Source organism: Tenrec ecaudatus, chromosome 10, assembly GCF_050624435.1.
Source record: "Tenrec ecaudatus isolate mTenEca1 chromosome 10, mTenEca1.hap1, whole genome shotgun sequence".
NCBI classification, from domain to species: domain Eukaryota; kingdom Metazoa; phylum Chordata; class Mammalia; order Afrosoricida; family Tenrecidae; genus Tenrec; species Tenrec ecaudatus.
In genome coordinates, this window is record NC_134539.1 from 150,649,155 (window position 1) to 150,664,245 (window position 15,091).

The 15,091-nt window shown below is 55.6% G+C and overlaps 1 long non-coding RNA gene across 1 annotated transcript in view; it reads right to left on the bottom strand.

Annotated features, from left to right (window-relative positions):
• Nucleotides 1-15,091, bottom strand: part of LOC142458401 (uncharacterized) — a 148,502-nt gene that overhangs the window by 21,696 nt on the left and 111,715 nt on the right. The window lies entirely within an intron of this gene.

The following is a 15,091-nucleotide window of genomic DNA, read 5'->3' on the forward strand; positions in this document are numbered from 1 at the left end:
CAGTAGGGTCGACCGGGTACCAGGACTTTCAATGAAACACAGCTTACGACGCTCACAAATCATACCGAGAGGAAACTAAGGTGTGAATGGAGATCACCTTCAGCAGCCATATTCAGAGAAAATCACAAGTGGCAGCCAAGGTCAGGTTTGCAATGGGCATTTGCGATGAAAGACGTGTTGCCCTCTATTCATTAATGTTAGGAGTGCTGAGCCTTTGACTCATCAAGGACTGCTGAGAAGTTCCTTCTGAATGTGGACAGGTTCTGACTTTACCAGACAGACGCCTGAGCCATTCCAACGGGACACTACCAGGGGAGCAAGGAGCTGAGGGCACGGCCCCGCTGAGCCCTCCCCTCAATAGCTATTCCAAAACCCAAACCAAATCCACTGCCATCAAGAGGGTGCCGACTCACAGGGGCCCTCGGGGACAGGGCAGAACTGCCGTGTGGGCTTCCTTGTCCTGTCACATGATGGGCATCGAAAACTGGAGCGGCTGGTGGTTTCGAAGTGCTGGCCTTGCAGTCAGCAGCCCAGTGCGTAAGCACTACGCCACCAGGGTCCTTGGTGGTGTTTTATTCACTTTACATCCCATGGTGGGCTTCGGGAGAATAAGGGGTCCGCCTGTGCGAACGTGTGCGGCTGGCTGACAACATCGCCGCCGCTGCGGCTGCCGGCAGACCCTTCCTCTTTAAATCCGACCCTCCCCCCCCCCCCCCCCCCCCCCCGTTCAAGCTGGTTCAGACACCAGGAAGAGTCGTATTTCAAAAGGTGTTTCAAGATAATAGCTCCCTTTCTCGGCTTCCCCATCATTAGGCGCAGAGATCGCTCTGGCCCGCAGGTTGGCACATGGGAATAGTGAGAAGAAAGACAGGAGGGAAGAGCAGAGCATCGGATTTGAAATCAAAACCCTGTGACCTTCACTCACAGGAGACGGGGCTGTCTGGGGCAGGCTTTGTTCTGCCCTGGGAGACACACACATCAGCTCTGGGCTGCGGGGCCCTCGGAGGTTTCCAGAGTGACTGAGGACAGGATGGGTGGGGGCTGGGGGGCACATCTGCAGCAGAGTCTATCCACCAGCGAGGGGTTCCTATGTCCACCACACATCTTCGCTGGACCCGCTGCTTCCACCAGCCCCACAAGCCCAGCCCAGAGCAACCTTGAATGCAGTATGGGCTCTTGAATGCCCACGGCATTCACGAGGACCCCAGAGGTGGGATAGCTGCTCCACAGGGTTTCTGAGATGTAGAGATACTTATTACTAGTTGGGATTTCATCCATATACCATCCCATACTTCCATCACATCAGGTAATATTTACAATGGCTGCCACAAACCGTTTCCAAACATTCTTTTTCTTCCTGGACTCATTGAATCCACCCCCCCTCACCACCAGCCCCCAAGACCCCGCGACACTCGGAACCCAAAGGCTCAAAAGGCCACTGACCACGGAACGTGGGGAGATTCAAGGTTCCCTCCAACCGGGCCTCCCAGGGAGGGTTTAGGAACCCACCTGGGCTGAGCCAGCTCACACCAACCCATTCTCAACCCGGGGACAGGTGGGCAGCATCTCAGCCTGTGGGAGAGCTCATCCCAGCTTCACCAGTACCCCTCTTACCCGGTGGCTGGGTGCTGATGCCATGCCAGGCCCCGGCTCACGACAAGCCCGGGCAACACAGGATGAAACCCTGTCCCGCCCCCCATGACTGGGTGTGGATTGGGTTCTTAGATCCCAAGGATGTTCTCGGGCTGGTTTTGGGAAGCAGATGGCCAGCCTAGCTTCCTAGGGTTGATAAGCAGGCTCCACTGAAAACTCACCAAAGAAAACAGGGGCGCATGCAGCTCCACTACGCATACACGGAGCTTCCATGAGTCAGGGCCACAGAGGCCCCCGTTAACAGGCGGATGGGGGTGGGGGGCATGCAAGAGAAGCAGTGGGGGAGGGGTCATTTCCAGCGGTATGGAACAACTACTACTCACAGAGGCCTAGATGGTGGGCCAGTCCCATAGGGGCCCGTCTGCTTGTCCAAGATGTACACTCACAGTTGCCCTTGGGGGGAATTCTTGAGCCTTTCAAAACCCACTTCTGCGGAGTCCATGCTGACTCATAAGTGACCCCACAGAAGAGAGTAGAACTGCCCCCCAAGAGTTTCTAAGGCCGTAAAATGTTATGGGATCAGAAAGCCTCGTCTTTCTCCCACGGAGCAGCGGGTGGGCTTGAACTACTGACCTTTTTGGTTAGCATCCCAGCACGATGCAACTCATAATACTACCAAAAAGAGGAGTCATCTAAAAACCAGCCCCGTCGCTCCCAGAAGCCAACTCCTGGGCCCAGGTCTAAGAGCATAGCCATTGGTTCCAGAGACGGGCCCTGGAACTCAAGGGACTCTGATGGGCCCAGAAAATATTCTCCCCTTGATACTTTTAAATCAGAAGGAGAAAAATGCACATGTAAAATGTGATCCTTTCTATAAACAGTCATCATGTACAATTTTTCAAACACACACACCACGTACATGGAGGTTTTAAAAAATTCCTTACTTTGTAATCCCATTTTCCCATGGACTATTGACCCCTGCTCGTGTGTGCGTGCGTGCGTGTGTGTGTGTGTGTGTGTGTGTGTGTCCATTAACCTCATCATTCAGTTAGGAACATCCCCAGTGCCTTCCCATCTCCAGGCTGCCCGGCCATTACTGAGCCCCTGTATCAAATGCCCCCACTGCTCTTTCTAGGAGACCCCAACCTGATGATGACTTTCTCCCCACTGCCAGCCATGGCTGTGCCCTGCTCACTCCTTCTAGGCCTCAAGTTTTTCCAGTCTGTGCCAGACTGGGGCCTGGGGCCTTCTCCTGGGTGGGAAAGCTCCCATGACCCCCACCCATGTCTGTGGAGAAGTACAGGCTGACAGCCAAGAGGGACCATGCTGCCATGCAAACATACACACACACACACACACACACCTGCCATGGACTCAGTCCTGACTCAGTCACCACAGAGGTCAACAGCCTCGTCTTTCTCCAGAGCCACTGGGCAGCAGTCAGAATGCACTGGCAGAGACTGCTTTCCGTGGAACACATACACCTGAGGGGACTTCCAAACGTTCATGGAAAAACGCCATCATTTTTCCATTCCATTTCTCCATGAACTTTCTGAGCTGCCTAGCGTGTGCACGTGTATGTGTGGGTACACACGGAACCTACTCTGTACACACAGGCATGCATGCCCTGTTGGCACGGGGCATAAGCATGGGGCTGCCAACCGCTGGGTTGGGAGTTCAAACCCCTAGCCACTCTAAGGGTGCAGTTCTGCTCTGCCCTGATAGGGTCACTATCGATCAGCATTGGCTCAATGGCAACAGGTTTCATCATTGGGGTTGAGTAGGTGTAAGTGCGTGTTATGGATACACAGATAACCACTCTTCAGGTAACATCCAATCACATATACACACAACTGTGGTCCCACAAGGTCATACAGCAATTTCAGAGACCCTGGGGGGAGAACAAGTTACAACAACTGCAACAGCTCTGTGTGTGTGTGTGTGTGTGTGTGTGTGTGTGTGTGTGTGTCTGATGCCTCCGGTCTGTAAAGCGAGTATACATAAAACCAAGCCAAACACACTGCCATCGAGGCGATTCTGACTCAGAGTGACCTGAGAGGACAGGGGAGGACTGCCCCTGTGTGTCTCCGAGACTGCAGCTCTCCACTCCTCTTTCTCCTGAGGAGCAGCTGGTGATTTCGAACTGCTGACCTCGAAGTTAGCAGTCCAACACGTAGTCCACTACACTACCAGGGCTCCTGTCTGTCTATCTGAATAGGTATTTAGATAGATCATCTATCTTTCTGTCTGTCTATCTGAATAGGTATTTAGATAGATTATCTTTCTGTCTATCTGAATATGTATTTAGATAGTCGATATGAATATGTATTTACATAGTCTATATGAGTATGTATTTAGATAGATGATCTTTCTATCTATCTGTCTGCCTGAATATGCATTTAGATAGACAGGTCTCGGTCACGAGGCCTGAAAAAGCTGGAACCTCCGGAAGGCAGCAGAAACCTGTCAGAGGAGAACGCAAACCTGTGACACAAACCCGAGCAGCGGGACGGCGGGAAGGCTGGCCTCCGTTGAGGATGAAAACCTGTGAGAGCCGAGCGCCAGCCCCTGTGGGCTTCGCTGGGTATTTACATGTTTCACAAGGAAGGAAAATCAGGGCGTACTAAAGCCAGGCCGCCATGAGCTGGCACCAACTCAACACAAGGCAAACAAAAGGGCTCGCGTTTCCAGGTGGTAATTCACCTCCTAATTATTCTGGCCCCACTCTGACATGTTTACATGGAGAACACACTTCTCTAAACATTCTTCTTCTCCCCCCGTCTCCCCACCACTGCCTTTTTTCCCTCCCCTCTCCACAGAGTCTTTCAAGAGGTTGCGAACAGAAGTCGGCCTCCTCTCCTTCCTCATTCAACAGCTGGGTCCCAGAAGCAGTGTGACCACAGACCAGGACAAGCTGACACCCAGCACGGATTAGTCTCCAGCTCAGGGAAACAGCGGCACTGCAGGGCAGCCTGCGCTTCCCCGCCTGGCCCTTCGCACCTCTCAATCCTGGGGGTGGCGTGGCTACCCGTTGGACTGTGAGCCACGTGGTTGGCAGTTTGACACCACTAGCAGCTCTTTGGGAGACACTGGGCTTTCTATTCCCCCCAGGCTCGGAAACCCCAGAGGGTGGCTCTGAGCCAGTACGGACTCAATGGCCCTGAGTTTGCAGGGGGGTTTTCCATTTGGGATCCCCCTGGGGCAATAACTCCTAAACTAACCCCAGGGCTTGGAAGACCCAGCAGCACACCACACAGTGGTGCCGAGTACACACAGCCCAGCGGCTATCCCTGAAAACGCAGATCTGCCGCCAGAAAGGCTGCTGGGATGGAGGCAGAGATGGAAGCCGCCCTTCCCTGAACTGCACAGCGCTGAGATCGGCCTGTGGAATTATCCCGAACTTCTTCTACGTGAGGCTGAGCTGGTCCGACGAAACATCCGTCCAGAGGCTGCCTCAGCTTCCCTTGAAATCAAAGTCCCTCGGGATCCAAGCTCCATTATTTCAGATGGTGGCTTTGTTGCCTCTGGGTTACACATCAGGCAGCTCACCATAAGGTCAGCAGTTCAAAACGACCAGCCGCTCCAAAGGAGAAAGAGGAGGCTTCTCTTTTTCCCATAAGGAGCCACAGTCTTGGAAACTCACAGGGGCAGTTTGGCCCTATCCTGTAGTGAGTCAGCAGTATGCTTGGTTTTCAGGGGTTGTTCCAGGAGCTCTGATGGCTTTAGTGGGGAAGCATTGCACTGCTAATCACAAGGTGGGTAGTTCAAACCTAGGAGTTGCTCCGTGGGAGAAAGATGAGGCCACCCCGCTCCCCCATAGAGATTTACAGCCTTGTAAATTTAAACCCTCTAGGTTCTCAACCTTTCTAATGCCGAGACCCTTTCATACAGCCCCTCATGTTGTCGTGATACCCCCAACCCTAACATTATTTTCGTTGCTACTTCATCACTGTCACTTTGCTACTGTGATGAATCAGGCGACCCCTGGGAAAGGGTCGTACAACTCCCAAAGGGGTCTCGGCTCACAGGTTGAGAACTGCTGCTCTAGGCAGTGAGTTGGGTTTTTTGGTTCCGTGTGTGTGTGTGTGTGTGTGTGTGTGTGTGTGCAGGTTCACGCCCACCAGCTGCTCCTTGGGAAATAAAGCAAAACACAACACAAGGCTGTCTGCTCCCATATGAGTCAGGATGATTTTACGGAAGCAGACAGCCTCCTCTGTCTCCCAAGGTGCCACCAGGCCTACTAGGAGTAGAATCGGTATTTGGACCCACGGGCTTAGGCACCATCGGAACAGCCAGCGGCCACCTCACTCTCTGCCGTCCCTTCCTGCAAGCACTCCGCCGCGGCCAGTCTCCTTGCTTTTGCTGTGTGTCGGCAAGTCCACCTCTCCTCGGAGCAACTGTGGGGGACAGAGGAGAGTCACGCCATCTCTTTTCCAAGGTGGTCGGTCATCTCCACGGGAACAGACTGGCAGGTCTTTCCTCGGTGGGGCTGCTGGGTGGGTTGGACCACTGACCTTTCCGTTTGCAGCTGAGTATACCCATTGCATCAGCAGGCCCCTTCCCAGGACATCGGGCTTGCTCCCCCCAGCCCCTCCCATGCAGCTCTCCCAGCTGGTTGCTCCAGAATGCCCTGCGCTCAGGTGGTCTCCACCCCACCGCTGCCAATGGCTCTTGGGTGCCTTCCGTGTGCAGCCTAAACCTCCCAGCTGAAACCCCTTGTTGCTCAGGCTCCCCAAGACAGTTCTTACAGAAGCACTGCCCCTACACTGGCAACGCCCTTCCTGCTCTGCCCACCTGAACACGCCCCCTTCTCTAAGCTCAGCCCCAGTCCGAAGCCACCCCCAGTGGTGACTCAAGTGGAGCCCACGATGCCTGCGCCCCAAGTCACAGGGTAAATAGTTGAGGATGGCTTGCTTCCCCTCTCTCCCTCAGGGAGAGCTCGCGTTTCTGCAGGGCGGTGGGAGGGCATGAGTGGTGTTCCCCACAAGGTGCTAGGGGGACGTCCCTGTCCCGGGCGAAGGAGGTCGCATGGGAACATGGCAGGTCTCAGAGGAAGCTACTCGAGCATGTTTCTCAGACGAGAGGATGGTGAGACTCAAGTCCTTTGGACGTGTGGCCAGGAGAGGTCAGTCCTGGGAGAGGACAGAGGGAGGCCCCACGAAGGCTGACGCGGTGGCTGCAATGAGGACTCAACACCGCAATGGTGAGGCCGGCGCCGGACCAGGCGAGGCTCCATAGAGCTCCTATGAGTCTGAGCAAGCAGCGGCGCCAATCCACACGCCAAAGTCCCCGCTAAGATGCTCAAAAGCCGAGCTGTCACTTATGGGGAGGACCCTAGGGAGCACCTGACCCAAGCCAGAGCATCTCTGATCGCCACCGCCGCACATGCATGTGAAGAAGAACCGCTGCAAGGGCAGAAGTGGAGGCATCTGAGCCACAGTGTGGGTGGAGAGCACTGCATGGACAATGGACTGCACAGGGAGACGTCCCCACATTCCAGGTGGACCCATCTTCAGGAGGGGCCGGTCCCTGGGGAGACCTGACCCTTGATGGAGGGGCAGTGTAAAAGAGGAAGACCATGTATCGGATGGATGGAGGTGGCAGATACCACGGGCTCAAACACGCCTCCTGTCAGGAGAAGGGCACAGGGCCGGGCAAGGTCATGCTGCTGAGTGGGAGTTGACTAAATGGCACCTAGGCAAGGGTGCAACAGGACTGGTGAGCCCAGACACAGAGGGACTCGGAGGGAGCGTGACCAGGGGAGAGATGTGTCCACAAGCGAAGGAAGGTCTCACGGCCACCAGAGAAACCAGAAAAAGGCAGCCGGGGTCTTCCCCAGCACCTGCCAAGCGAGCAGGGCTGGCCTAAGAGTTGATGTGGTCCCCGAGCCTCTGGAACACATGTCTGAGCTGTGTGGAACCACCCACCCACGTAGTGGCAATCTGTGGCTGTTACCATCCACCAGTGACATCTCCGTGGCTGCCGCCGCTCACCGCCCACTGGAGGCTGGACCACAGGTGAGGACTGGGTCTCAGGCCTTGCCCGCCCCGTTCGGCACCTTTGCCCCGGTGCCTGGGTCTTGCCACGCTACCATGGAAAACCAGCTGCCCAGCTTCCAAGCACACTTGCAAAGACGTCGCCGTAAACAAATGAGATCACAGAAAATCAGCGAGGTCAGTGTCAGGGTGTGGCTCCCAGAAGCCCAAGAGACTTGTGCAGGGGGTGGGGGGTGTGGCCTGGGGATGTGTGGAGTGACCTTCAACCCCAGAGATGCCACCACCCTACAAAACTGAGGCGAGCAGCGAGCGTGGCCACAACACAGACCGCCTCAAGGCGCAGACCAGGCACGCACACAGAGCCGGAGCAAGCCAGCCCCTATCACCATGTTCTCATGGGAGGGCCAAGTTCATGATCGGAGAGGTGACGGGGCGGCCGCTGCCGTTCATCCACGAGGTTTCAGTGGCTGAATTCCTCCAATTGGACAGCCTGGGCCCTCTTTGTGGTCGATTCTCAGGCTGGGAGCGCTGCTGAAACCCGTCCAAAGTACCAGGGCCATGGCTGTTGCCATCAGAGCTACACTCAAGCCACTGCCTCTCAGATCTCCGGAGAAAGAGGGTGGGGCTTCATGTAACTGAGGGACTGATGCACTTTGCCATTGCTGTTCTTGTTGGCAGGGGTCATTGAGTCAGTTCCCACCTGTGTACAACAGAGCCACACACCGCTCAAACCTGCACCATCCTTACAAATAATGTTAATGTCTGACGAGGGATGTGATGTTTGAGCCAATGTTGAGCCACAGTGTCAGTCCATCGGGTGGCGGGTCTTTCTCTGTTTTGCGGCTCCTCCGGTTTAACAAGCATGCTGTCCTTCTCCAGGGACAGGTCTCCAACTCATGGGGTCTCTGTGTACAAGGAGAAGGTACGAGACCTGTGCCACCTTCGTGGTGCGGCAGCACCGAGGGATTGACGAAGCCTCTATCAGACGACAGTCGGCTGCGATCCCATGGGGTTTTCATGGGCTCTTTATCAAAGGCCGACCTCCAAGGGGAGGGAGCGTCAGAACCGATTGCAATGGCATACATAGACGGCTCTTCAGAAGCACTTTAACTGTGGAAGTGTGTGGTGTGTGGATACCCTATCAAGGGAACTACTACAAATAAAAAAAGAAGTGGAACTTGACCTTTGGTGACCATGGGTGAGGGAGGAAGAGTTTTTGCTCAGGTGGTTATGTTTGTGGAGGTGGGATTGTTCGGAAAAGGATCTCACCATGGCTGTACAGCACAGAGTACCATCCCCGGCACGGAGCTGTACATGAGGGAGCTCTTGAACCGGAGAATGTCCTGCGGTGTATACCTTTGCCACAATGCTAAAAAAAATTACACAGATAACCATGAGTCCAAGGAAGAAGAAAATGTTCTATAACTGGTTCTGGTAAGGACCGTACCCTTCTTCTTGATATGTTTGCACTATCGAATTGTATGACGTGTGGGTGAAGTGCCAATGAAACTGTTAAAATAGCATGTTTTAAAAAGTAGAGCTCCAGGCCTTTCTTTCTAGCCTATCTTAACCGGGAAGCTCTGCTGGCACCCGTCCAGCGTGGCGATCCTGCCGGTGTTGGAAATCCTGGTGGCAAGGCTTCTTCCAGCATCGTGGCGACACACAAGTCCCAGTGGGACAAGCTGACAGATGGGGGGTGGACATCAAGACTGGCAACTTGGGTCTCTAGCTTCACTGGGTACCGAGTCACCTGGCTCTGGCCAGCTACGGCCTAGCTCTCCCACCACCTCTGCCTCCCTTTCTCCTGGCTCACAGAAATGTCCAGCTGGAGTGGGGGGGCCTGTCTCACTGTCCCCAGTGGGAGGCTCACCCCATCGGACAGCTGCCTTTACATGGCATTGGACAAATGGCAAACCCTTCAGAGCCGACCCTTCGTGAAAGCTGACCTCGCACACATCCCTCCGGCTGGTCTGGGAATGGCTGTGCCTCCCACATCCCCGGGCTGGACCCCAGCTCCTAGGCCATGGAACAGAAAGCAGCAATCGGGGGAAAGGACTAGACTTGAGAAGGAGAGCGAGGGCCCAGGAGGATCCTGACCTGGGAGGTCAGGCTTTCTCTGAGGGACAGTGGCCACGGTGCTGGGATGGTCCAGCATGCTGAGAGCTGTCCCATGGCAGCACCCATTCCGGGGAGCCCAGCCCGGCCCAGCCCCACACCTGGGGACCCACTCTGCACTGGGTCGCTTGTCTGCCTTCAGGGCTCCTTTGCCCATGAGGCCCTAGAGGTGCCAGAGTGACCTCCAGCAGGAGCTGTGATTGGGACCAAACACACGAAGAGCAGAAGGAGGCTCCTGGACGCCCAGCTCCAGTTGGCACGGCCACCCAGAGGCTAGCTTGGAGCATCCCTCTACTGTCAGCACACAAAGGCCTCCTCTTCCAGCCCCCCACTCCCACTGGAAAAGTACTGGCTTCTCAGTGGCTGGGGGGGCATCCCTCTGGACCACATCCACCTCACAGGGAAATCTCACCCCGTGAGGAGGAACCCCAGCTTCCCTCTCTGGCCCCGTTGGCTTCTCAGCCTTCAAGGAGCCTGCCCTAACGGTCAAGCAGCCAGGTATGGCCAGGGGCCAGGAAAGAAGCCCAAAAAGCAGGGGCTCTTGCTCATACACAGCTTGCCTGGGATGTTGTCTTCTGTGGAAACAGAAAGGGGTAGCCTCATAAACTGAGAGGGGTGCATACCCCAGATCCCAAAGCCCAAAGGGGAGCAGAGGTGAGTCCCAGAAGGTTGGGCCAGGCGTCTCCCAGAGAATCGGAGGTGGGTGGCGATGGGCTGGATCGGAGAGGGAAGCGGTGGACACTAGGACCCTCGAACTCCTTCTCCGCAGATGGCACACCTGGACCCTGGGCGGTGGGCCAGCCAAGCTTTCCAACCCTTGCTGGCAGCAGGGTCCTGGAGGACAGGGGTCTTTTCTCCTCCTCGGAGGGCCACGCCTTCCACAGGCAGACTCCCTCAGTCCAGGGGCTGCGTCCAAGCCCCAGGCGCTGACCGCAGAATGTGCCCTTCTCTTTGGCGGACTCACCTCAGACGTGAGGTCTCAGCGAGCCAAGCAGCCCAAGGAAAGGACATTCCCAGCACATTTCTCGCTCATCAGAGGCTCCGTGGCCTGTGGCCACACACGGCAGGGTGGCTACCAGCTTGTGGAGCGGACTCTGGGCTGACGCAAAGCGAGGAGGGGCCGGAGTGGGGTGCAAATCCCAGGTGACAACCAAGCTTCTGGACAAGACTTTGGGACTCACACCCGTTTCCCCGCAGCCACCCCCATAAAAAGCCACCGGCCACTGAGTGAGTGGGCTCCGATGTCAGTCAACCCCAGGTGGGTTCCCAGAGAGTTTCCCCGGGGCTGATGTCCTCAGAAACACATCACCAGGCCTTTTGGCCGAGATGCCTCTGGATGGACTAGAATCTTTGGCTGAGCATCATTCCCACCCCGCAGGGACTCCACACAGCCCGACAGACATCGCTGTGGACGTGTGAAACAACATGGCGCACCCATCCTCCAGTGAGGGCCGGGGCACGGCCCCCCTGGCAGTCTCCACTGAGGTGTGAGAACCTGCTAGTCTCACCGTCAGAGAGGGGGACACACTCCATGCACGTAAGAGGATTTCTTGTTTCCTCCCCAAATAAAAAAAATTTTTAGAGGGGGGGAGTCACACAAAACCTGGTTGTAAAAGGAAAAGAAAAAGCCAGGCCTGTTTGACAGACGGCGGATTTATAGCCCTGGTTTAAACCCTCAAGTACGTCACCCGAGGCGGCCCACCCACTGCACTGCCCCTTTTGTAAACAGGCCCGGTGCCCACCCTGCCTCTCCCCTATCGGTTCTGCGGTCCTCCGTCTCTGAACACCCCTTGTCCCTCCCTCAGCCTCCGGCGGGTTACAGGGATGCCTGGCTGAATATAGACGCGCTGCACACGGCCGGGTGCGGGCGAGACCTCCAAGAAAAACACAGGCCGCTCACGCCTTCGCCGTCGGCAGGCCGGCCGCAGGGGATCGTAAACACGCCGGGGGTGACAGTCTGCCCACCAGCTTCCCGCCCTTTTCAGACCCAGCCTGCCAGGGAGACCTGCCCTGCCCTGCTCCCTTACCCCCACCCCACCCACCCACCCACCCATCCCCTACCCCACCTCCATGTACGAGGCCAGTAAACGTTGCCCGGCTCGGCTCAGCATTCATGAAATTTGGCTTCCAGACGAGGCTGGAATCAAGAGCCCGCCGTGGGCGTGGGCTTCAGGCCGGTGCCCAGCAAGGCTGAGTCTGCAGAAAAGCCAGGGCTCAGGGAGACTCATTTGCCCTTTGCAATGAGACTCCAGGAGATCCCTCTCCTAAAGGTGTGGATGTTCTAGCCATGCTCCCTGGAACATTCTATGCAAGAGCAGAGAGCCACCTCTGGCCAGGCGGGTCACAGTTGTACTTTCCGACCACGCTGGCTGGGACACCCGCCCACTAGAGGAAAGCCCTCCAGTCAGAAGCTACTAAAAGATGCTCCCGCGACCTACCTGGTATCATTTCCCCAGAGAGAGAGGACGGATGGATATTCAGGACAGAGAGCCCAGAGTCAAGTGTACACTGACAGGCCCATGCCAGGCACAAACCAGCAGCCTTAACTTGATGGGTGGGCGTGGGGAGCTGGAAGGGCCTCTAGATTAGGCACCCCGCTCATTCTATCCAAAAAATCACGCCCATCAAGTGGATGCTAACTCACGGCGACCCTACAGGACAGGCTGGAACTGTCCCTCTGGGTTTGCCAGACTGTTTAACTCTTTATGGGAATAGAAAGCTTCATCTTTCTCCTGTGGAGTGGCTGGTGGTTTCAAACTGCTGACCCCGAGGCTCACAGTCCCACGCATAATGCACTACACCACCAGGACTCCTGTCCATGATTGGGGCGAGGGGTGTGGGGGAGCAGGGAGCAACTCACTGCCGTCGAGCTGATGTTGAGGCATAGCGGCCCTATGAGACAGGACAGAACTGCCCCTGTGAGTCTCTGCAGCTGTAACTCTTTGCAGGACCCGCTGGTGGTTTCAAACTACTGACCTTGCCGTGAGCAGCCCAACTTGTACCTACTACGCCACCAGGGCTCCTTTTTCACGGTCAGAAGCAGGGTAGAAAACAATGTGCCTCTCTGGGCAGCTTGACGGGTTGGATCACAATGGTTCTCCACCTTCCTCAGGCTGTGGCCCTCTCATACAGTTCCTCATGTGGTGATGGACCCCCCCCCCCCCAACTACAACATTATCTTCATTGCTACTTCATCCCTGTCATTTTGCTACTGTGAGGCATCGGGTGACCCCTGTGAAAGGGTGGTTTGACACCCCTCCCAAAGAGGTCGTGACCCCCCAGGTTGAGAACTGCTGGGCTAGAACCTGGCACTATCATTTTCCTTTAGGAAATTAAAGGTGGGCAGGGTGGGGGGCGGGGGGGGACACGCCCCGGTCGTGTCTGAGCGGAGGGAGTCACCCCCCGTGGGCGCGCATGCTCTGAGTGCATTTGCTTTAGCGAGGTAATGAACATACCAATTCATCAGGCAGAGGCTTTCTTGGTAACAAATCAGTGGAAATATTTGTGAAGCTGTGACCAAGGATGCAGTGGAGAGGCCTCCCCTGGAAGTGGCTGAGTGAGAGGGCTCACAGCAGATGGGGCACGGGATTAACCAGGGCATAGCGGTCCTCACAATCCCTCTCCGTTTGGCTCCAGAGACCAGGCCCGGGACCTACATCTTCATGGAATGGGAAGCCGGGAGCTGCTTTCCACCGGTGACCTCTCTAGCTGCGACCTTCAGACGTGTGGGGGGAAAATGGTCAGGGCTTACGTGTATGGATTGGCTACCCTTGCTTTATCATTTTGTTTTGTCATGTGCCAGACAACCTACACCAGCTGCTTTGCTTTTCGAATGGAAACTGTCAGGGGACCCAAAGGCTTTCCTCTTCTGGCTGAGAAATCCCAGAGACACAACTCCCATCCCCGGAAAGCGGCACGGGTCCTGCCTTTGGATGTCTGAGCAGACCCGCTTCCACGTGGCTTCCGGACGAACCCAGAACAGGAAGAAAGGCCTGGCTGTCAAATCCTGAAAAACCAGCCAACGAAAACCCCGTGGGTCCCACATGCACAGAGTCACCACAGATTAGCGGCCGAGTCCATGGTCTCAGAGAGCAACGGACCCTGTAAATCGCAATGATCTGAGGCTGTCCTACAGGGACTCGCCACGCTGAGTTGGGGGCTGACTCGGTGGCCCCTAAGGGCACCAGCAAGGGCAGGGGCCACAGTACAGCAACGCTGAGCTGCCTCCGTCGATGGTCCTGGTTGGGCCGGAGTGAGCCTGGCCTATGCCGAAGACTTTGGGAGTTAAGGAGTAGGCTAAGGATGAACAGTTCTTCCGCTTTTACTTGGAGTTCTGAATCTCCGGGGGGTCTTGAGAGCCCCGCGCTACCCAGTGTCCTGGGTGTCCTGTGGTCTGTGCCGTGCCAAAGCATCAGCCCTTCCTCACTAAGCTGGGCTCCTTCCTGGCCCCCAGACGGCATCTGATCAAACACCAACACCCTCCAATGGTTCTTCACAGACCTTGTTCAGGTGAATGCCACAGACAGATGCTAATCCGCTAAGCCCTCCTACCGATACACGCAGCCCACGGCTTGATACAGAGGGGCTTAAAGACCCTAAAAGACTCACCATCGATAATTAACACTCTTAGATTCCCCAGAGTTCTTTGCGCTGTGACACTTTCGAACTCCTGACGACAGAACTAGATGGGTGGGCTTGCCTTCGTCAGTCCCATTACAGACACTACTTGGCAGCACGAGGAGCCTGAAGGAAGCATCCAGTCGACACGGGCACCACAGCCTCTGCTCCACATTTGAGTGACTAGGATGTGTAGGTAACTAACTTAAAGTGTCCTCCGGGGGCACCACGTTTGCCAAGGACTTGCACTAGAGTAAATATGAATACGAGGATGCAGGAGACTGGCTTGAAAGGACTTCCATTGGTCAAGTTGGGGAGTAAATCAGTGAATCATAAACCATTGAATAAGGAGGGATTCTGAGACCAGGCCACCCTATAGGACAGAGTAGAAATGACCCGACGTGTTTATGGAACCTGACAACCTCACTTTTCTCCCCCAGAACAGCTGGAGGCCTTGAACAGCCAGCCTTGAGGTTAACGGCCCACTGTACCACCAGGGCTCCTTTAGAGAGAATTAAAAAAACCAAACCCATTGGTGCAGAGTCGATTCCGACTCATAGTGCCCCTGTGTAGGTTTCTGTACATCTCGATAGGAGGCGGCGGTCTCTGTGACCTCTTCTTTCATCCTTGGGGCATCAGGTCCGTTTTCACAGTGACCTTTGGGTTAGCATCCCCGTGCTTAAATCGCAGCGCCACTGGGCTGCGTTTCTTTTTTTTTTCCCATGGAGACAAGAGACTGTCACTATTCATATCCATTACATATTAGGCCC